This window comes from Lactuca sativa, chromosome 8 (genome assembly GCF_002870075.4).
Source record: "Lactuca sativa cultivar Salinas chromosome 8, Lsat_Salinas_v11, whole genome shotgun sequence".
Taxonomy (NCBI): domain Eukaryota; kingdom Viridiplantae; phylum Streptophyta; class Magnoliopsida; order Asterales; family Asteraceae; genus Lactuca; species Lactuca sativa.
In genome coordinates this window covers 153,719,178-153,743,272 of record NC_056630.2, presented here as the reverse complement: position 1 = coordinate 153,743,272, position 24,095 = coordinate 153,719,178, and positions in this window count along the sequence as shown.

Below are 24,095 nucleotides of genomic sequence, written 5' to 3'. Positions count from 1 at the left end.
TTGCATTAAGCGCAAAAAACACTACTATATATAGTATGTGTGTGTACCTATCATTGCAAGTTGCAACAATGTAACCTTTTGAGCTCTTCAATACATGATAATAAGTTGACCATCAGAACATTCAAAGGGAATCTGGAAGCAGTCCAAGTCAATCTATTTGTTAAAATCACTCCACTTGATAATTTCTTAAAGCAAGATAATACCACATAGAACAAATGATCTGAAAAGCATTATAAGGTTATAGTAATTCCTACCTACACAAAGTATTCAAGTGATGAGATAAAAAAACAAACCAATGCATCCCGTTTAAGACTAATACATACAGCAACAGTAACATTAACATGAATATTTAAAATCAAACAAACAGTAATATCAACGTGCTTCCAAATTGAACATCTTAGCCAACAAAATTTTCTTCTCTATGTCATGCTTTCCGCATATAAAGTTATAATTCCTATTTTAGAATTTTCTATCAATTAAAAAGTCAAAGTAATAAACAAAACATTGAAAACTAATCATCACAAGTTGATATTCAGTGGAGGTCTTTTTTAGCATTTCAAGAAGGGATTTCATATCAATAAATAATTCCTAATTAAATACTGATTTTATACAAATATTTTATAGTAGTAAATATAGCTTACAAATTAATTAACATACTTCCAACTTAAACAAAACATTTAAACTAATGATTACCTCGAGGCTTTTTTTAAAACTAACCATTCCTATTTTCTATCAATTAAAAGTTCAAAGTAATGAACGAAACATTCAAAGCTAAGTTCGTAGCACAAGTTGGTAGCAGAAAGATAATTAAAACAATAAACCCAAAAACTGATGTTTAGGGCACAGATCAAATGTAAACCCGTCTTGCTCCTAAAAAGTTTCTATATTTCTACCATCATATACTTGGTTTAATCCATAGAAACAGCTTCATAATCGAACATCAAAATGGTTAAAGAAAAAAATTATATCATTGTAACTAGAATGCCTATTTCACATTCCAATTTGTTAACATCCAGAATTCCATAATTTAACTAATTTTTCGATACAGATTGTATTAGCAATTACATAACTTTAAACACATTTTGTTCAAACAACTAATGCTCCTTTTCTTTTTTAATATATTATAAATTAAAGAAAGCTACACAACAGCATTAACATCTTTTGGTAATTATACTTCAAAATACCATTATTTGGAATATACAATTTTGCAGGTACCATGGTTTTAGTTAATAACTCGAAAATAAAGAGATCTCTTTCAACAATAAGTTATAATATTTATAAAAACATCATCAAAGACTTCATGTCATATATATTACATAAGGTCAGATGCCACTCCTTCATACATTAATCCTTTAAAGGATATAGTAGTATATTTATTAGCCACATATGACATACAATATTTAAAACAAAGAAACATAAGAAAAACAATATCTTTTAACCATAAATATTATTTCCCACCTTGAGAACTCCAAGGGTCACCAAACAAATCAAATGGCTTTGCAGAATTCTGCTCATCCCTTTAAAAAAACCAAACAAAATGTCAAAATAAAGTATATAGGGAAGAAAATTAAATTAAGTACAAAGTTTAAACAATTATACCCAATGGAAACACGAGAACTTTTCCCTTTTAATCTCAGCAAGTTGCTCATAGTTAACCACATACTAATTTTAAACAAACAACAAAGTATAAATAAAAAACATAAAGATAAACCAACCTAAAGCAAGACATAAACTTACGCCTGAATCAAATATAAAAGACACAGAAACAACTTTTTTTGAGTTCAGTGCAGCATCGATGCTCAAATAAGATATCAAATTGCAATACTTGAAAATGAAATCACTTTTTTGGAAAATTTTGTTTTGGAGAATTAAGACCTACAACAATCACAGACATAAATCAAATGAGGCAAATACTCTTGAAATTGATAATGTTTTGCTTCGTTGGAGGTGTATATGAAATACATTAAAATATCCGTTCCAGATATGTATGAAGCAGATTGAAGCCCTTGTCCATCGAATTCAATTTTGGATTTTCTTGAGTAGTCAATTCAAATATGGATACAATTACCTTGCTGGTTTATTGCGATTTTGAAGGAAATTTGATATTTATGTCCCGGATTTCTGCTTTTATGTACCACACTCCGAGCACCACCACTTCATTTTGCCACACAAGATTTTCAACTTGCCATTAGTTATGGTGTGGATGTACGAAAAATTACCAGAAATAACTTGGATTCTAATTCTAATGCCTGTTCATATGGCTTCCTATAAAACAAAACCATATCTCTAAAAGACTTAAGAATGTGAAATAAAAGCTCCACTAGCTAGTTACCCACTACATGATCAGCAACACTAGGAGAAGCCAAACTATACTTATTTAAAAAGGCCTGCAAAAACCAAGTACACCCATATTAAGACACCTCATGTTTCAAACTCACTATATATCTCTATGTTTTCTTGAGGAAATACCAACCATTCCATCAAACCCAAGCTTGTTGGATCAGCTAAAACTATAGTTGAAGATAATAATATGTCATATATTATTGATTATATTAGAGTAAATTGATAAAGGATCTTTGGTTTTACATATTTCAAAGCTTTCACGTTTCATTGAATCACTAACTAGTATTATTGATGGTTTTGTATTGTTTAAATATAGTTGTAGAGAATAGTGAACAGCTCGTTATAAATTTGTGTTCATGCACGATAAGGCGAACAAGCAACTTATGATGATTAGTGTATCTATAATCGTAGTATGAGTTAGCCTTTACAAAAGGCTCGCACCCTTGATTGCAAAGGATCTTCAATGACCATGCACTAATTACCTCTTTAAATGGGATGAAGTTAACAAATAGAGAAAAATGTAGACAAATTGCATTTTTTCGCAATATTTAATATGTAACAGTTCGTCCTCTAGTAACTGAAGTCATTAAGAAGAATACGAAGGTGCTCGACTTCCAACGAAGATAGTTTTCAACATGTGTTGAAATTAGGACATCTGAAAAACCTTTTATTAGGGTTCAAAGGAGTTTATGAAGTAAATATGGAGCTTCAAAGCATCACAATGAAACCTTTTAGATTACATCATTTCGTATGAACATCCCCCTTTTCTCGATAGCTTGATATAGATAATGATGTTGATACAGATAATGATGAAGTCATTAAGAATAATACAAAAGAGATTGACTTGGTATAAACATGCTCATTTAGGCTTATAAAGTGAAAATATTAACCATGCGAACAATCCATACCTCCCAACAATCACCACCGCGCGATAAATATAGTGTAGTAAACTCTCGCAAATTACTAGCAATATTCACGATTATTATATATGGAAGCGTCATTTCCCATGCAGTTATTAAATCAAAATGTGAACCAATCGCTTTTTTTTGAAAGAGTTATTAATAACCATGTTGTATATCATGCAAGCAGGCGGCCAATGTGCATCTTTATGTTAATGGAAACCACGATTCATTTGTGAAGGGTTCATGTTTCCAGTTTTGTTATGCGTTTATATAGTATTGAATAGAGATTATGGATTTTCTAAACTTATGTGCAAAAAAATTTCTTGATCAATACATAATGATACCAACCTATACAAAAAACTTTTAGAATAACTACGAATGGCATAATATGTCAAAACCTACCTTTCACGTCATTACATCTCTTCTTTCAGCCATGACCCTAATGGATCTTGGAAAGCATGTTAGAAGAACTAGTGTAACACCCCAAAGAAAATTTTCATTTTTAAAACACCCAAAATGATACAATCAACTATTCCACAACCAACCATAGTACAAATATTCTTATCATCAGAGTAAATCCAAAATCGGTGTGAAATAAAAATCAAGGAGATGTTGTGTGATCACATTGGGACCTTCCCTTTGGAGCTTGAAACACCTCAAACATTTAAACCACAAAACTATAAGCACAATGCTTAGTGACTTCTCCAAAATACCATATACCATGCATACATTTGTCATGGGCTACTCCTATGGTCTTTCCTGGAAATACCAAAGGCTACCCCTCATGGTCTTATATCTAAGTGTCATGGGCCACCCCCATGGTCTTTCCTTGCAATGTCAAGGGACAAATCCTGGTCTTACAAACAAGTTTCATGGGTTACCACCATGGTATTTCATATAGTTGCCATGGCCTACTCCCATGGTAAGAAGACGTACCTCACTTACGAAGTCTGATAAATCACAACTCAACGTCACAAAACGGGTGCTACAACCCACAGATCGAATCGCACAAGTCACACCTCTGACTACACTCTAAACTAGCAATTTGACCAAAAGTCAACCAAGTCAAAAAGTCAACAGTCAAAGTCTACTTCAAGTGGTCGCCACGTCGTGGCAAATCCTTAGCCACATCATGGTAGCTAAGATACAAAACAGTTGCATATCCTTTAAACCTCCACGTCGTAGCAGCGAACTTGTAACGTCGTGGTTTTTGGGCATGAACAACGTAATGGATTTAGACCTTAATCCATTAAGACTCTAACTTATACTCTCTAGAAGGCTTCTAAGGACATCAAAGGCTCATAAAAATCTAAAATTTATGGACATGCATGGCCCATGCATGTCCTTTACCCAAGCTAGGCCAAAAAGGTGGACATATGACCAAAACTCATGCAAGATCCGTAAGATATAATGCTCATGGGACTCAGGAAGACCATAAATCTGCTAACTTTATTCCATCCACACACTCTAACCAAAACCATGGACCAAAATAGGCTAAAAAACCCTAGATCAGAGAGAATGTAACGCCCTGTCCCAAATCATGATAAGGGTGTTTGGTTTGTGTTTTGGAGACAATAGGGTATTTTGCTAAAGTGTCAGCTTGGGCTTTTATGGAAATTGGATTGTTGTTCGGGAAATTTTAAGGAATGTATGAGTTGACAAAAGCGTAGAGCTTTTCTTCACCTTTTCATGGATATAACGATTGTCGAAATCGGATTTATAATGAAAAAGTTATGGCCTTCGAATGAATTTAGGGTTTAAGGATAACCCTAGTACGCGTGGCGTACATAGGGGGTACGCAGGGCGTACTAGTGCAAGGTCCAGTACGTGGGGCGTATACTGGCGTATGCTGAGCATACTAAGCAGACTTGGTCGCGGATGTGAGGCCTCGTACGCTAGGAATACGAGGGTTACGTTTGGAAAATGAGGAGATTAAGAAACCCTAATTTAAGGGTGTTGTACCCTATATAAAGACCTTAAGTCCCTAGGGTTGGCCTCTTTACCAGTGTCACACCCCGAAAACCAAAGGCGGAAACGTTCCCGGGGTTGACTCCATGTTATGTATCAAATCCAATGTACATAGTAATCACAGTAAACAACCATTACATTACATATATATGAAAGTTTACATTTGGTTCAAAAGTAAATTGTACAAAAGTTATACATATATCATATGAACAAAAGAGACGAGTCTTCAGAGCACTCCGTCTTCACCAAAAGTAATCGCCGGGTACCTGTCTAACTTGGACCTGAGAATACAAGCGGTTTGAAAATCAGCATAAAGCTGGTGAGTTCATAAGCGGTTTTGTTTTATGAAAATGTATCGATTTCCTTTAGTTTTCTGAAAAGATTTGATATCCAAGAAAATCCCATATTTTCTTATGTAAAGTAGCTAAGTTATCTTTCGTTACAGTTCTGTTATAGATATAAGTTAACCCCAGGAAAATCCCATATTTTCCTAATTGTATGATCGATTAGATAACACATAGTATAGTTTAATATACAAAACTATATTTTAGACGAACTGTAAATAGAAAGTATTTTAAAAACCTTAGGACTACATCCCGAACCAGATTATAAGATAATTCGATAAAACCATGGGATCACTATCCCGAAAGTAGATACAAAATAGTTTGATAAACCATGGGTTCACTAACCCGAAACTAGATATAAGATAGCTTGATAAAATCATGGGATTATCATCCCGTATAAGATTTAGTTTCAAAACCATGGGATTGCCATCCCGAACGAAATATAGACTCAGGATCATGGGATTTTCATCCCGAACGAGATATAGACATAAAACCATGGGATTACCATCCCGAACGAAATATAGACATAAAACCATGGGATTACCATCCCGAACGAGATATAGACTACAAGACCATGGGATTACCATCCCGAACAAGATATAGATTCTAAACAGATTCTAGCTGTGAATAAGTTATATTAATACGTATTGTGAGTCGGGTAACCATACTGATATGACAACGAGACCTCCTTGACGTTAGTCAGACGTCGAATGATATCCAGAATTTGTCACCCCAGGCGTGCCCGCCTAACTGTAGCTAGCAGTTAAGGTGTGGGATTGTTAGTCCCGAATAGATCTATTCACAAACTCTTCGCTCTCCCTCCAGGAGACTCTGGTTACACTTCCGGAGAGGATTTACTTGATCATCCATAAAGGGTAGTGACTATCTCACAAGCTAGTATTAACTATTCACAGGATTCTCATACGATTACAAACAAACATAGACTTTAAGACATGTTACAGTGAAAAATAGATACATACAATGAAATTTATCTGGCAAAAACATTCGAATGATACGGAGATAAACTGAATCGAACATAGTTTATCTAATAACTTAATACAGACATCAATACTTGATATAAAGTGAAACATAGAACCCCAAATTATTCCCATAATAATTTGATTAGATTGGTTATTTTCTTAACTAAAATCCATTTAGTTGTAATTGATAAATCATTCCTTATGCTCAACAAAATACATAAGGAGTATGAGAGTTTATATATTTGCCAGATATTATTTGAAACACATAATTGTTATGTTTTGAAAAACAGTTTTGGTTTGCTTGTATTCCCCCCCTGAAAACAGTTAAAAACAGTGAAAAAAGCGTAGGGGTATGAACTCACCGGACGAGAAGTATGACGATTTGGATGCTAAGAGTTGATCCGGGGCTTGTAAATACACGAGGTTCCTAATTATAATGTAAAGATACACATTTGTATCTAATTAGGACTTAGTTTATTCATTTGATAGGGACACTTGCTTCAAGTCGCGAAAACACTCCGATACGAGTGTTTGGAGGGACCCGGGTGGCGTTTAAAGATATGAAATGACACTAGGGACTTGGGACTTGAGTTTACTCCCCATGAGTAAACTTATACAAGAGTGTTAGGTCCAAAACACCCATTCCCCATGAGTTTACGGCCGTAAACTCATGGTGGGTGTGGTTTATGGTGCTAAATGACTTCTAACACTTAAGGGATAATTTCTAGACTTGGTTTAGGGACTTGGAATAGTTTTAAAACATAAAATAGACCCTTATATGGGAGTTTACGGCCTAGCATGGCTTCCTGGCCGTAAACTCCTATTTTCTCAAGAAAATGGTGTTAAATTTGGGTTATAAATGGATATGGACACTTGGAAATGCTTGGATTAATCTTTCTTAAGGCTTGGATTAATTTAAAAACATCATTTACAACACATAAGGGAGTTTACGGCCTAGGCATGGGTTCTTTGGCCGTAAACTCTCAATTCTCCAAGATTTAGTGTTTTTAAGTTGTTAAAATCAATCACATGTGATTCTAAAAATTCCCACAAGCCTAGAAATGAGTTTACAAGTGACATATGAGGGATTTATGGAGTTTACGGCCTATGAGAACCCCCTCTTGGCCGTAAACTCTATTTTATGGTGCTACAAGGTGTTTCAAGGCCTAAAACTTGCATGAATGGACTTCTAAAATTCATCTAAGGGCCTTAGGGGTGTGTAGTTTGCATTCTAACACCAAAAATTTTGGAGTTTACGGCCCAAGAACAGGTCTTGGCCGTAAACTCTTAGAAACCCCATAAAATATGTGTTTAAGGCCTTCAAAGTATTTTTGGTTGGTCCCTTGATTTATTCCAAGGCTTTTGGTGGTGTTGGATGGCTTTCTAACACCTTAGAATTGGATTTATGCCAAGTTTTTGTGGAGTTTACGGCCCAAGCACTCTCCTTGGCCGTAAACTCATCTAAGTCCCCCAAAATTAATGTTTCAAGTGTCCAAATGCAAGAATCAAAGTCCTATAATTCATATCTAAGCTGTAGGGGTGATTTGGAAGGGTTTAAAGGCATGAAAAACCCCATTTTCATGAGTTTACGGCCTAAGCTTATGCCTTGGCCGTAAACTCCTTCAAAGTCCACAAAATCATAGTTTTAGGTGTTCTAAGTCCATATCTTGAAGTCCCTTAGCCATATCTAAAGTCCAATTGAGTCAAGGAAGGAGTTTAAGGGCTAAAAATTCTCTAAAATGGAGTTTACGGCCTAAGCAGCCTCCTGGGCCGTAAACTCACATATATTGTCCAATTTCATGATTAAGTGTCTAATTTGGAAGCTAAACATGCTATAGATTAAGGCTAGGAAGGTACCTTAAGGATTTGAAGCCTTAAATTTGAGTTTTGGACACTTAATCTTTGGATTTAGGAGAGAGGTTAGAGAGAGAGTAGAGAGAGAAGGGAAAAGCTTCAATTGAGTGTTAAAACATGTTTATATAGTCCCTAAAACTTGGACACGGTGGAATTCTACCCGATACCGGCCTTAAACGATGCTTTGGGTCGCACCCGATTGAGTTTTTCGTCACCCGACGAGGATATTTCTAAAACTTAAGAAATAAATGTTTTGGGCTAAATTCATGAGTTCCTAGATGATTTGGACCCTCATTGAATAAAAATAAATATATAATTTTAGATAACTAAGCCCAAAAATGATAACGGGACATTTCGATTTCCGACGAGTTATACGGGTAGAACGGGTTTTCGGCGATGAACAACTTCGGGTTGTTACATTATCCCCCCGTTAGAGGGAATTTCGTCCCGAAATTCAAAGAATAAGATACAGGTCATGGATTGGAATGAGATACGGATGGATTTGTTGCCTCGGATCTTCACTTCCCCAAGTGGAATCTGGTCTCTGTTGGGCGTTCTAGTGAATTCTCACTATTGGGACGTGTCCTTGTTTCGTATCTTGACTCTCTCTCAATCTACGATATCAATCTGCTTTCTCGTGGAAGTTTCCAACTCTGAACGACTTCGGTTTCCTCAAGGAATCACTAGGGTTTCGTTGGGCAGACGTTTCTAAGGATTCGAGATGTGATGGTCTAGATAGATATTACCAAGTTCTAAGGGCATCCGAAACTCGAAGGTTACAGAATCGATCTCTACGAAGATATTGAATGGTTTGATGTGAGACTAAACTGGATGCTCGAAAGAAACTCCCGGGAATCCTTCGGGATAGACATTTTAGAGGGAATAGTTGCTAACTTCCCGTTTCTCAATAATCACAGAAACGAGGGATGCGTGATAATTTACATTGGGAAAACTTTTGAGTTCTAAGGCATAGAATGATACGAAAGTTTGATGCCGAAGATCACGAGAACATGGTCGAGAAAGAAATCTATACAAGCGACCCTTTCGAAAACAAAGATAACAACGTGAACGAAAACTCGGTCATTTCTGGTTAAACATGGCATCAAAGTAGTTTCATGGAAAGTTTCCCCCTTTATAAATCGAATGAAATAGAATAGTCCTCCGGACCGAGGATTCAATCTATAGGTACGAAGTTAGTGTTCTCTATCTCACTAGTTAGTCGTCTCGACGGTATACATTTCGATTACATACGAAGGATTGAGTTTAGAATATGTTCGAATAGATAGATAACAGGTTTTTCCTTTTTGCACCCAAAATCGAAAAGAGTTGCAAGTATAAGAATTATCAAAGAGAGATATACCTGCAGCAGCAGAGGGATTTGTGGTTGTAGCTGTCTTGGGACAATTCCTTTTGAAGTGTCCAGCTTCACCACAATTGTAGCAGGCCGGACTGATTCCCGCTCCGGATGATTGGTTCGTTGGCTTCGCTGGTTTTCTACAGGTTCGCGCAAGATGGCCCTTATTGCCACAATTGTCGCAGATCCTTTCGCGACATGGACCAGGAATGCGGTGGTGGTAGTTACACTTACCACACCAAGGAAGGGTACCAGTGTATCCACTGGCGGGAGTTTGGGCTGTGGAACCTATAGCTGAAACAGCGACAGGGGCAGTAGCAGCATGGACTGCTACCGTTTGCTGTTTCTTAGAAGACCCTTGCGTACTCTGGGCCTTCCGCTTGTTCCAGGATTTCTTTTTACTTCCACCTCCAATAGTGACTGGCTCGGGGGTAGTAGCTTCTTCATCAGAGTTGTCTTCGTGATCTATCAGGATTTTCGCAAGGCACTTGGCACTGTCATAAGTGTCTGGCTTCGCAGCCAAGACATTCCCCTTTGTTGGTTGGGTCAAACCCCAGATGAATCTCTCTATCTTTTTACTTTCCGGGGTAACCATTCCCGGACAAAGTAACGCCAGATCATCGAATCTTGAGGTATAAGCAGTTATGTCAGAACCCTTCATCTTAAGGTTCCAAAGTTCGTGTTCTAGCTTCTGAAGTTCGCCCCGAGGGCAATACTCTGCGAGAAGAAGCTCCTTCATAGCTTCCCAGCCCATAGCATTGGCTACAGGTAAAGTTAAGGATTTGACTCGGCCATTCCACCAAGTCAGGGCTTTGTCTAGGAAGGTGCAGGCAGCAAACTTGACTCTATCAGACTCCGAACAGCTGCATATTTCAAAGATTGATTCGATCTTCTCGAACCATCGGGTTAAGGCAATGACACCCCCTGTGCCATCGAAGAAGGTCGGTTTTGCGTTCATGAAGTCTTTATAAGAACCCCCTTTTTGGTGTCCTTGGCTATCATCTGGGTTTTGGGTTTGGGGACCACCTCCTGAATTACTAGAGTTCATTTGCGACATGGCTGCTACCATTGCAGCAGCCAGAACTGTCTGAAGTGATGCAAGATCAAGTTGAAGAGGAGGATTGTTGTTGTTCGTTGAGCTGGGTCTCTTTCTTGGAGGCATCGTGATCTAACAAGATCAGGAAAGAGAGGATCATAAGTCCTCTGAATTGAATCAAGAGATATGGGACAGGAGATATCTCATCATGGAAAAATATAGCATCATACAAAGCGATAAAGCAGAAAGGAGTTACCAAGATAGAACATTTTATCGCTAGAGGAATGGTTAAGGAATAACGCGTATACGAGGATTTTCTACAAAGGATCGGCTCGAGAAATACTCCCATAGTATTTCATGGTTCGCTGCAGCGACGATTTGTTGTTTGGAATATTAGGTAAGTTTTAGGTATGCCGCATGCCACAGTCACTCCCAAGCACATGTTGGCCGTGTCTCGAATGAATATAGTTGGCCAGGCTATATTGATCCTAGACACGACTACATAACTGCCCAGGTTTAACCGCAACGTACAACACCCATTTACTTATGTTTTGTTCTACTTGTAGTTACGGATTTCGACGGCTCGACATACTTAAATACTTTTGAAAATACTTATATATTGTAGGATACTTTTAGTTCAGAGCACTTAGGCCCCTTAATGTTTATAGTCTTATACCATGTAAGGTTTGGTATACTCTGTTCACTATAAACAAGGGCTCTGATACCAATCTGTCACACCCCGAAAACCAAAGGCGGAAACGTTCCCGGGGTTGACTCCATGTTGTGTATCAAATCCAATGTACATAGTAATCACAGTAAACAACCATTACATTACATATATATGAAAGTTTACATTTGGTTCAAAAGTAAATTGTACAAAAGTTATACATATATCATATGAACAAAAGAGACGAGTCTTCAGAGCACTCCGTCTTCACCAAAAGTAATCGTCGGGTACCTGTCTAACTTGGACCTGAGAATACAAGCGGTTTGAAAATCAGCATAAAGCTGGTGAGTTCATAAGCGGTTTTGTTTTATGAAAATGTATCGATTTCCTTTAGTTTTCTGAAAAGATTTGATATCCAAGAAAATCCCATATTTTCTTATGTAAAGTAGCTAAGTTATCTTTCGTTACAGTTATGTTATAGATATAAGTTAACCCCAGGAAAATCCCATATTTTCCTAATTGTATGATAGATTATATAACACATAGTATAGTTTAATATACAAAACTATATTTTAGACGAACTGTAAATAGAAAGTATTTTAAAAACCTTAGGACTACATCCCGAACCAGATTATAAGATAATTCGATAAAACCATGGGATCACTATCCCGAAAGTAGATACAAAATAGTTTGATAAACCATGGGTTCACTAACCCGAAACTAGATATAAGATAGCTTGATAAAATCATGGGATTATCATCCCGTATAAGATTTAGTTTCAAAACCATGGGATTGCCATCCCGAACGAAATATAGACTCAGGATCATGGGATTTTCATCCCGAACGAGATATAGACATAAAACCATGGGATTACCATCCCGAACGAAATATAGACATAAAACCATGGGATTACCATCCCGAACGAGATATAGACTACAAGACCATGGGATTACCATCCCGAACAAGATATAGATTCTAAACAGATTCTAGCTGTGAATAAGTTATATTAATACGTATTGTGAGTCGGGTAACCATACTGATATGACAACGAGACCTCCTTGACGTTAGTCAGACGTCGAATGATATCCAGAATTTGTCACCCCAGGCGTGCCCGCCTAACTGTAGCTAGCAGTTAAGGTGTGGGATTGTCAGTCCCGAATAGATCTATTCACAAACTCTTCGCTCTCCCTCCAGGAGACTCTGGTTACACTTCCGGAGAGGATTTACTTGATCATCCATAAAGGGTAGTGACTATCTCACAAGCTAGTATTAACTATTCACAGGATTCTCATACGATTACAAACAAACATAGACTTTAAGACATGTTACAGTGAAAAATAGATACATACAATGAAATTTATCTGGCAAAAACATTCGAATGATACGGAGATAAACTGAATCGGACATAGTTTATCTAATAACTTAATACAGACATCAATACTTGATATAAAGTGAAACATAGAACCCCAAATTATTCCCATAATAATTTGATTAGATTGGTTATTTTCTTAACTAAAATCCATTTAGTTGTAATTGATAAATCATTCCTTATGCTCAACAAAATACATAAGGAGTATGAGAGTTTATATATTTGCCAGATATTATTTGAAACACATAATTGTTATGTTTTGAAAAACAGTTTCGGTTTGCTTGTATCCCCCCCCTGAAAACAGTTAAAAACAGTGAAAAAAGCGTAGGGGTATGAACTCACCGGACGAGAAGTATGACGATTTGGATGCTAAGAGTTGATCCGGGGCTTGTAAATACACGAGGTTCCTAATTATAATGTAAAGATACACATTTTTATCTAATTAGGACTTAGTTTATTCATTTGATAGGGACACTTGCTTCAAGTCGCGAAAACACTCCGATACGAGTGTTTGGAGGGACCCGGGTGGCGTTTAAAGATATGAAATGACACTAGGGACTTGGGACTTGAGTTTACTCCCCATGAGTAAACTTATACAAGAGTGTTAGGTCCAAAACACCCATTCCCCATGAGTTTACGGCCGTAAACTCATGGTGGGTGTGGTTTATGGTGCTAAATGACTTCTAACACTTAAGGGATAATTTCTAGACTTGGTTTAGGGACTTGGAATAGTTTTAAAACATAAAATAGACCCTTATATGGGAGTTTACGGCCTAGCATGGCTTCCTGGCCGTAAACTCCTATTTTCTCAAGAAAATGGTGTTAAATTTGGGTTATAAATGGATATGGACACTTGGAAATGCTTGGATTAATCTTTCTTAAGGCTTGGATTAATTTAAAAACATCATTTACAACACATAAGGGAGTTTACGGCCTAGGCATGGGTTCTTTGGCCGTAAACTCTCAATTCTCCAAGATTTAGTGTTTTTAAGTTGTTAAAATCAATCACATGTGATTCTAAAAATTCCCACAAGCCTAGAAATGAGTTTACAAGTGACATATGAGGGATTTATGGAGTTTACGGCCTATGAGAACCCCCTCTTGGCCGTAAACTCTATTTTATGGTGCTACAAGGTGTTTCAAGGCCTAAAACTTGCATGAATGGACTTCTAAAATTCATCTAAGGGCCTTAGGGGTGTGTAGTTTGCATTCTAACACCAAAAATTTTGGAGTTTACGGCCCAAGAACAGGTCTTGGCCGTAAACTCTTAGAAACCCCATAAAATATGTGTTTAAGGCCTTCAAAGTATTTTTGGTTGGTCCCTTGATTTATTCCAAGGCTTTTGGTGGTGTTGGATGGCTTTCTAACACCTTAGAATTGGATTTATGCCAAGTTTTTGTGGAGTTTACGGCCCAAGCACTCTCCTTGGCCGTAAACTCATCTAAGTCCCCCAAAATTAATGTTTCAAGTGTCCAAATGCAAGAATCAAAGTCCTATAATTCATATCTAAGCTGTAGGGGTGATTTGGAAGGGTTTAAAGGCATGAAAAACCCCATTTTCATGAGTTTACGGCCTAAGCTTATGCCTTGGCCGTAAACTCCTTCAAAGTCCACAAAATCATAGTTTTAGGTGTTCTAAGTCCATATCTTGAAGTCCCTTAGCCATATCTAAAGTCCAATTGAGTCAAGGAAGGAGTTTAAGGGCTAAAAACTCTCTAAAATGGAGTTTACGGCCTAAGCAGCCTCCTGGGCCGTAAACTCACATATATTGTCCAATTTCATGATTAAGTGTCTAATTTGGAAGCTAAACATGCTATAGATTAAGGCTAGGAAGGTACCTTAAGGATTTGAAGCCTTAAATTTGAGTTTTGGACACTTAATCTTTGGATTTAGGAGAGAGGTTAGAGAGAGAGTAGAGAGAGAAGGGAAAAGCTTCAATTGAGTGTTAAAACATGTTTATATAGTCCCTAAAACTTGGACACGGTGGAATTCTACCCGATACCGGCCTTAAACGATGCTTTGGGTCGCACCCGATTGAGTTTTTCGTCACCCGACGAGGATATTTCTAAAACTTAAGAAATAAATGTTTTGGGCTAAATTCATGAGTTCCTAGATGATTTGGACCCTCATTGAATAAAAATAAATATATAATTTTAGATAACTAAGCCCAAAAATGATAACGGGACATTTCGATTTCCGACGAGTTATACGGGTAGAACGGGTTTTCGGCGATGAACAACTTCGGGTTGTTACAACCAGCCTCCATGCCTCTTAAACCCTAAAATCGACATTTAGCCTCCATTGTTGTGTCTTTGAGCTCTTGAAGAATTTGGTGGTTATTTTGCTATTTTGAAGGAAGTAAAGAAGATTGAAGGTGCTTTGCTTGGTGTGAAGTTTATAGATCCAAAATCCTTACTCATTTTTCAAGTCTTTTGAGGTATCAAGTTCATACCTTTGCTTTTGAATGCTTATATCTCTTTATGTCTTGATTTTTATGCTTTTAGTCCCTTGTTGAGTTGACTGATGAGTTGAGACATTTTTGGGGCTCGTCCTTTTTGATCTGAGCATGTTATGAGGTTCTTAAGTATAAAGGTGCAAGATTTATGGGGTTTATGGTCACATGCATGCATTAAGTTACCCATTAAGTCCTTCTCAACTTTAAGAGCTTCATTAAGTCATGCATGCACATAAAGTTAGAAACTTTACGGGATAAATCAGCCCAAGGAAGTCAGATGTAGGTTTTGGAATGAAGTCTTAAGGGATTAAGAGCTGAAAAGGGGAAGTTGGTTGTATGCAAGGGTACATTGGGCGTACAAGCAGGTATGCTTAGCGTACAAGCCCTAAGGCAATTATGTTTCGCGTACGAGCTGAGTATGCCCCACATACTCAGCAGAGTGGGCCTCGGTGATTTGGATCTTCAATTTGGGCTATTCCTTTGGGCTTGATGCTTAGGGATTGTTGGGCCATTTGAATTCTTGTGTTTTTGGGCTAGGAATATGTTGGTCATTGGATTAAGGACCATGGAAGGGATTTGGGCCCATTTTGGAAAATTAGGCCATGAAAGGGCCTTGTATGATTGTTTTGGTTATTGGGGCTTTTGGATTATAGGTTTGGGCCTAAGTCTTGGTCCAAACTAAGTACGGGGTAAATTGGTCATTTACCCTACTTTTGGACTGATGGTTATAGATTGGAATCCAATTATTAACTGGATGTTATTTGATATTGATAGCTCAGGGATTTGTCGAACCAGAAGCCAGGGATTCCTTAGTATGATTCAACATTGTGAGGTAAGTTTCCTCACTATGTTTAGCGGGTCGAAGGCACCAATACCGACCCATTATCTGTTATGTTAGAATACTCGCTGTCTGTGTGAAACCTATATGTATATGTGCTTATATGTTTACTGGGTGGGTCCCGATGGTTACTCTGTATGATATTACTTGTTGTGCTTACGTGAATTGTATGTGGGCGGGGCCCATAATACTCATTGGGCGGGCCCGTTATGCGAGGACAGGGCCCATATACTCAACGGGCTGGTCCCGTTATTCAAGTTAGGACGGGGCCCGTTATACTCATTGGGTAGGGCCCGTTATGTGACGTAGCACTTGGTTCTTGGTACTTATTCTGTTATTAAATCTTCATTTATTTTTGCATTTTTAGCCGTGCACTCGGCGAGTCGAAGGACTGACTCGCCGAGTAGAAGCGGGATGAGGCGCAGAGTTTAAGTTGCGGACTCAGCGAGTCGGGTCCTGGACTCGGCGAGTAGCCACTGTCTGGACAAAAACCCTAATCCAGGGGTTTGCACCCTATTTAAACGGCCTTATGCAGCCTCCATTCCCCCTTTATGCTCCCAAACACTTCTCATAGCAAACCCTAGCCGTTTTTGAGAAAATCCAAGGATTTTGAGTGATTCTTGTGAGTTTTGACCTCAAGGAAGAAGGAAGAGCATAGAAGGATCAAGAGGAGACTGAAGAATTCGAGTTTGGTTCACCATTTGCAGTCTACATAAGGTATAAAGTCTGAACCTTGCTCATTCATTTGTTAGATCCCTCTTTGGGGTGATTTAGGGCTTTTATAAGCCATTTTTGGTGGCCAACCATGTTTGCAAACATGGTTGGGGGTTTGAGCTTCTGGATCATGTCATTTTTGGAGTCACAAGACAGATTTGGGTTGCTTTTGCACTCAAGGAAGGCCCCATGCAACAAAAGAACCATTTTAGAGCCTTTTAAGCTCAAAAGTCCCATGCATGCACGTAAAGTTTGTAAATTTACGTGCTAGATCGAGTTTAGGGGCCTGGATCTATCTTTTGGTCAAGTGTTGTACATCAAAAATCGAAGTTTTAAGGAGGGGATGTGACCGACTCGGCGAGTCCAAGGGTTCTGTCCCATATCAGTGAGGGTCAAAAGGACCAGATGAGTGTGGAAAGGTTTTAGGGAGTCCCGGGGAGTGACCCAACGTTCTAAACTAAGCAAAATGTTCTGGAAATTCATGGTACTCGGTGAGTGCATGAACGGACTCGGCGAGTCCAAAGAAATCTTCATAGAACTCGACGAGTTGTTCATCAACTCGGCGAGTCGAGGACAGAACGTGTTCATCAGATGAAGAGAAACTCGACGAGTTGTTCATATAACTCGGCGAGACAAGGGCAGGACATGAGTATCAATTGATGATGAACTCGACGAGTTGTTCATACAACTCGGGGAGTCGGATGAGGATTCAGTCGGTGTTCATTAAGAAGGAAAACTCATCGAGTCATCGCCTAACTCGACGAGTAGGGACAGGTATGAGGTCTAATGGAAGGATAGGGACTCGGCGAGTTGGCGAGCCAACTCGGCGAATCAGGTCAACTAGAAGTTGACTTTGACTTTGACTTGGTCGGGGGGTAAAATGGTCATTTTACCCTAAGAGTAGATGTCAGTTTCTGACTATGTGTTTTGTGGGAATTTTAGCCGGAGGATTTCCGGAGCAGCAGCAGCAGCAGTTAGAGGATTCCCGCACAGTTCAGCAGCTACTACGAGGTGAGTTACCTTCCAGTAGCGGTGGGTCTAAGGCCACAATGCCGGCCCACCAGTAGGAGACGTATGATAGATGATTGTCTTTGTGATATCATCTAGGTTTGCTACTACCTGATATGTTATATGCTAGCATGATATGCTGTATGTGATATTAGTAGAGTTCGGTTGTTAGGACCGAAGGGTAGTCAGACACCCCAGATACATCTAATTGTATGTGATGATATGTATGCATACTGGCTTGTTATGTTATATGCGATTGAGGTAGTAGGCGGGGACCAGTCTCCGAGTTCGGTTGTTAGGACCGAAGGGTAGTTCAGGCACCCCAGATATGTCTGATAATATGTTTATGTTATGTTATATGTGATATTAGTGAAGGGTTTTGAGCATTCTAACACTTCCTAAGTGTACATGCAACCCTAATAACCTTGGATCTATGTTTGTCTAATTATCATGCAAAGTTGAATTCCAAGGTTATATTCCTATCTAGCATACATGGGGAACAATTTTAACTTGAATCATAGATAGAATAACTTACCTTGTTGTTGCTTGTGTTCCTTGAAACCTTGTGAGCCTAGCACCCCAAGTGTGATGCCTCAAATGCTTCACACAACACCAAATGCTCTTGGAAAGACTCTTGAGATAACACACACTTCTCAAAATCGGCCAAGCCCTCTAGTTTCTTTGTAGTGCCGATTTTGGTGGAGAATATGCTTCTTATATAGTGTTGACACATCTAGGGTTACACCATGTAAACCCTAATGTGTCATGACTCTTCATTTCCATGACCCATGGGTTTGTAACTCCCATGGAGCATCCATGGAGTATCCTATGGGTAGAGCCCAACTTGATAATCCATGGAGCCTCTTAGCCCACTATACAAGATATGGATGATTTACATAATCAACCCATATATTTAATTAGTTATCCTTTGATCACTTAATTAATTCCAAATTAATTCTTTGATCAACTAATCAAATAATATTATTAATATATTAGAACTTATAATATATTAATAATCTCCAAGTGTTATTTCTCTCATTTAGTCTATCCAATTGCATGGTGCCATGCAACCCAAATGGACCATGCCGGGTCGGGTCAAGTACAAGCCCGAAATAGTTATGGACTTAGACACCTTATCCAACAGTCTCCCACTTGGATAAGTCTAATAACTATATCTCTAGTACTTCAGGAACCGACCGGCAATCGTAGCTCTTTCAAGGTTTCTCGGAACTGAGAAGATGATAGTACGCCATTTAAGATAAGTGATCATATAATCCTCCGTTCTAGATATCAGCCGGACAAATACATGGAACAATGTCTTACTTATTGTCCAACAGTTTGTTTCCCGATTTCCGATTTGTTTGACATAGAACTTAATTGAACACATCAACTTAGTTCTGACCGGGCCCGGTACATGGGTCAAAACAAAATCATCGAGGGGCCCAGATATCAGCTTCTAATCCAAGAAGGAACAGATAAACTTCGACTCATATGTTTGTTCTACCACTCATTGAATTACACACAAAAGTACGTTTTATAACATCGAGTTACCAATGCGGTTTCGTACAGTCAATGCATAACCAACTTGTAAGTAACAAATCATATCTCTAGGTTTGAAGACTTATATGATATTACCGTCTCACGATCACTCGAGATAAAATTCCATGAAGTGATTCCAGTGAGCGTGGGTTGAGTCCAATGCTCAGAACTTATGAGCACTCATGATTGTTGTAGCCTTGTCCAAGACCTCTACAACCCATCATGACAGTCTTGATTCATACCTACTTCCGACATATGACCGACTGTGGAGGTTTGAATAATATGTTATACCAAACAAAATTATTCTGGAAGTCAAAACATGCAAAAGAAATATAGTAAACGATTGACAAGAGATAGCAACACTTTACTCATAAATAAAACACCTTTTATTCATCATCAAATGTCAATTACACTTTACAAATTTCTGGTTATCTAACTACTAAAACTTATATCATCCTTCAGCCCTATGCTCCGAGCATGCTGGAGATGCTTAACCCTACTCAGTCCCTTCGTGAGGGGATCTGCTGGGTTCTCATCCGATGATACCCTCTTTGCCACGAGGAGTCCTTCTTCGATCCGATGTCTAATGAAATGGTATTTTCTGTCGATGTGTCTGGATCTCCCATGATCCCTTGGTTCCTTGGCTAAGGCAACAGCACTTTCACTATCACAGAAAATTTCCATTGGCTCTCTAATGGCTGGTACAACTCCAAGGTCTCCAATGAAGTTCTTCATCCATATCGCCTCCTTTGCCGCTTCGCTAGCTGCAATATACTCTGATTCACAAGTAGAATCTGCCACTGTCTCTTGCTTGGAACTCTTCCAAGAAATTGCTCCTCCGTTTAGGGTAAAGACCCAGCCCGACTGAGAGCGGAAATTATCCCTATCAGTCTGGAAGCTAGCATCACTATACCCTACAACTCTCAAGTCATCACTCCCACCGAGGGTAAGAACCCAGTCCTTAGTCCTCCGTAGGTACTTGAGGATATTCTTTACCGCAGTCCAGTGTGCCTTGCCAAGGTTTGCCTGATACCTGCTAACCATGCTCAGGGCAAAGGCTACATCAGGTCGAGTACACGTCATAGCATACATGATCGATCCTACAGCCGAAGCGTAAGGTGTTCGACTCATTTCTGCTATCTCAGCCTCAGTGCTAGGGCTTTGTGTCTTACTCAATCTGGTGTTACTCTGGATGGGTAACTCTCCTTTCTTGGAATCCTGCATGCTGAATCGCTTCAGTACTTTATCCAAGTAGGTACTCTGACTAAGTCCAATTAGTCTTTTACTCCGATCTCTCAAGATCCTTATCCCTAAAATATAGGCAGCTTCACCAAGGTCCTTCATAGCGAAACACTTCCCAAGCCAGGACTTTACTTCCTGCAGAGTTGGAATGTCGTTTCCTATGAGTAGTATGTCATCCACATACAATACCAAAAAGCTAACTATACTCCCACTAGCCTTGACATACACACAAGATTCATCTTCACTCCTAGAAAAGCCAAATTCCTTGACCTTTTCATCAAAGCAAAGATTCCATCTGCGAGGTGCTTGCTTCAATCCATAAATGGATTTCTCAAGCTTACACACTCTATTAGGGTACTCGTTGCTGACAAAACCCTCTAGCTGACTCATGTAAACATCTTCAGCCAACTTTCCATTAAGGAAAGCGGTTTTGACATCCATCTGCCATATTTCATAGTCATGAAATGCAGCTATGGCTAACAGAACCCGAATAGACTTAATCTTGGCTACCGGAGAAAAGGTCTCATCATAATCCACTCCAGGAATTTGAGAGAAGCCCTTTGCAACCAGTCTAGCCTTATAAGTGTGTACTTTACCATCCATGTCAGTCTTCTTCTTGAAGACCCATTTGCACCCTACTGTCTTACGACCTGGTACATTTTCAACCAAGTTCCAAACTTGATTGTCATACATGGATTGTATCTCGCTATCCATAGCCTCTTTCCATTTAGCAGACTCGGGGCCTGCCATGGCTTCCTCGTAGCTGTTAGGGTCATCTTGACTTACTAGTGTTTCATCACTAATAAGTGTCTCACCTTCTGCAGTAATATGGAATCCATAGTAATGCTCAGGCGCACTCCTAACTCTCGTGGAACGTCTCAGAGGTACAGATTTGTCAATTGGCTCAACAGGAGTTTCCTCCTCAAGTTGAGGGCTAGAGTTTGAAGTTCCTTCACCGCTTGATTCTTGAATTTCTTCAAGATCAATTTGCCTCCCACTGTCTCCTTGGCTTATAAACTCTCTTTCTCGAAAGACTCCTCTTCTTGCTACAAAGACCACATTGTCACTAGGTCTGTAGAAGAGGTAACCAAAGGATCGCTGTGGGTAACCGATGAAAATACACCTCTCGCTTCGAGGTTCGAGCTTATCATGAGTCTCGCGTCTCATGAAAGCCTCGCAACCCCAAATCTTGATGTGGTCTAGTTTAGGTACTTTACCAGTCCACATCTCGTGAGGAGTTTTGGCAACTTTCTTTGTAGGGACTAGATTAAGAATATGGGCGGCAGTCTCTAAGGCATACCCCCAAAATGAGATTGGTAGCGAAGCTCGACTCATCATGGAACGAACCATATCCAACAAGGTTCGATTACGCCTCTCAGCCACACCATTCAACTGTGGTGTCCTGGGAGGTGTCAATTGTGAGACTATCCCACATTCCCTTAGATAGTCGAGGAACTCTGAACTAAGATACTCACCACCACGATCGGATCGAAGCATCTTAATATTCCTGCCCAATTGATTCTCGACTTCCTGTTTAAATTCCTTAAACCTCTCGAAAGTCTCTGACTTATGCTTGATCAAGTAGACATATCCATATCTACTATAATCATCAGTAAAAGTCAAATAATAACGATTAGCATCCCTTGTGGCATGTTTGAATGGTCCACACACATCCGTGTGTATAAGGTCCAACAAACCTTCACCCCTCTCACACGAACCTGTGAAGGGTGACTTTGTCATTTTTCCAAGTAAGCATGATTCGCAACTATCATCTGACTTTAGGTCAAACGACTCCAAGACTCCATCCTTTTGGAGTTGGCCTATGCGTTTCTTGCTTATATGTCCAAGACGACAATGCCATAAAGATGCTTTATCCAAGTTATTATTAGTAGAATCAATACACAAAACATTATTTCCCAAGTTATCTACAACAGATACAGCTTCATACACACCATCACAAGGTAATGCTTTAAAATAAAAGACATTATTATAGAAAACATCTATAGAACCAACTTCATTATTAAATGAAAAGGTAAACCCTTGTTTGTACAAAGCATGAAAGGAAATAATATTTCTTGCCATTCCTGGCGAATAACAACACTTATTCAAATCTAAACTAAACCCACTACTTAGCGATAAAGTATAAACTCCAATCTTGGTAACAGGTATAGCTTTCCTATTCCCCATGATCAAGTTTATTCTTCCTTGCTCCACATCCTCACTTCTTCTTAGTCCCTGCAAGTCACAACAAATGTGAATACCACACCCGGTATCAAGGACCCAAGAATTAGAATGGGGTGAGTTATTAGAAATGATAGTGTAAATACCTGCATGGTTGGGTTTAACTTTCCCATCCTTCACATCTTGCTGGTATTTTGGGCAGTTCCGCTTCCAATGAGCTTTTTCATGGCAATAGAAGCATTCAGCCTCTTTTGGGTCAGAAGAAGGAGTAATGAAACCTTTCTTGGTTCCACTTGAAGAAGAGCCATCAAGGGTCCGAACCTTGGTACCCTTAGAAGAGCTCTTTCTCTTCCTCCCTCGACTTTTCCCGATTGCCAAAACCGGAGTAGAGTTTTGAGTAGGAGTGATAGCAACCGACTTCCCCTTAAGACCTGTTTCTGCGATCTTGAGAAGTCCCTGAAGTTTGCTGAGGGTGACTTCTTCCTTGTTCATGTGATATGTCATGCGGAATTGATCATAGCACGATGGTAAGGAATGCAAAATAATATCTATTGCAAGATCCTCCGGGAAGTTCACATTAAGCTTCAGCAAACGATCCACATACCTTTGCATTTTCTGCATGTGGCTCGTGACGGATTCCCCGTCCTTCATCATGGTTGTTATCATGGAGCAGATGATTTCATACCTCTCTTGTCTTGCACTTTGATGGTATCTTTCCATCAAATCTTGGTGCATTTCATAAGGGTAGAAATCCTCATAAGACTTTTGGAGTTCCGCTGTCATCGTGGCCATCATGATGCAAGCCACTTTCGTAGCATCCCTTTCATGTGCCCGAAATTCAGCGATCTCCTGAGGAGTTGCAGTGGACTCATCAATCTCCTTAAGCTCCTTGTCAAGGACATATTCTTTGTCCTCGTAGCGGGTAATCATCCTGATGTTTCTGATCCACTCATTGAAGTTGGATCCATCAAAGGTGACTTTCCCACACAAGTTCATAAGGGTAAAGGAGCCATTAGGATTAGAGCCAGAAGCATTGTTGGAAGACATCTGAAGAGAAGAGAACAAGATTAGTTTAGATATAAGAGAGTCCTTAATAAAACACCCAAATGTAATATTAAGGCTAGGATCCAATCACAATATAATATAACTTAGAAGAGGTATGCCGTAATCTAAGCTATATCATATTTGAAAGGTAGGTGAATGACGATTCACCAATTTCCACCACGAAAACCGAAATGATTAAATATTAGGTTTTTGATTGGTTCTTAGAAATTCCTAGATTCTTTTGAGATTCAATGAACT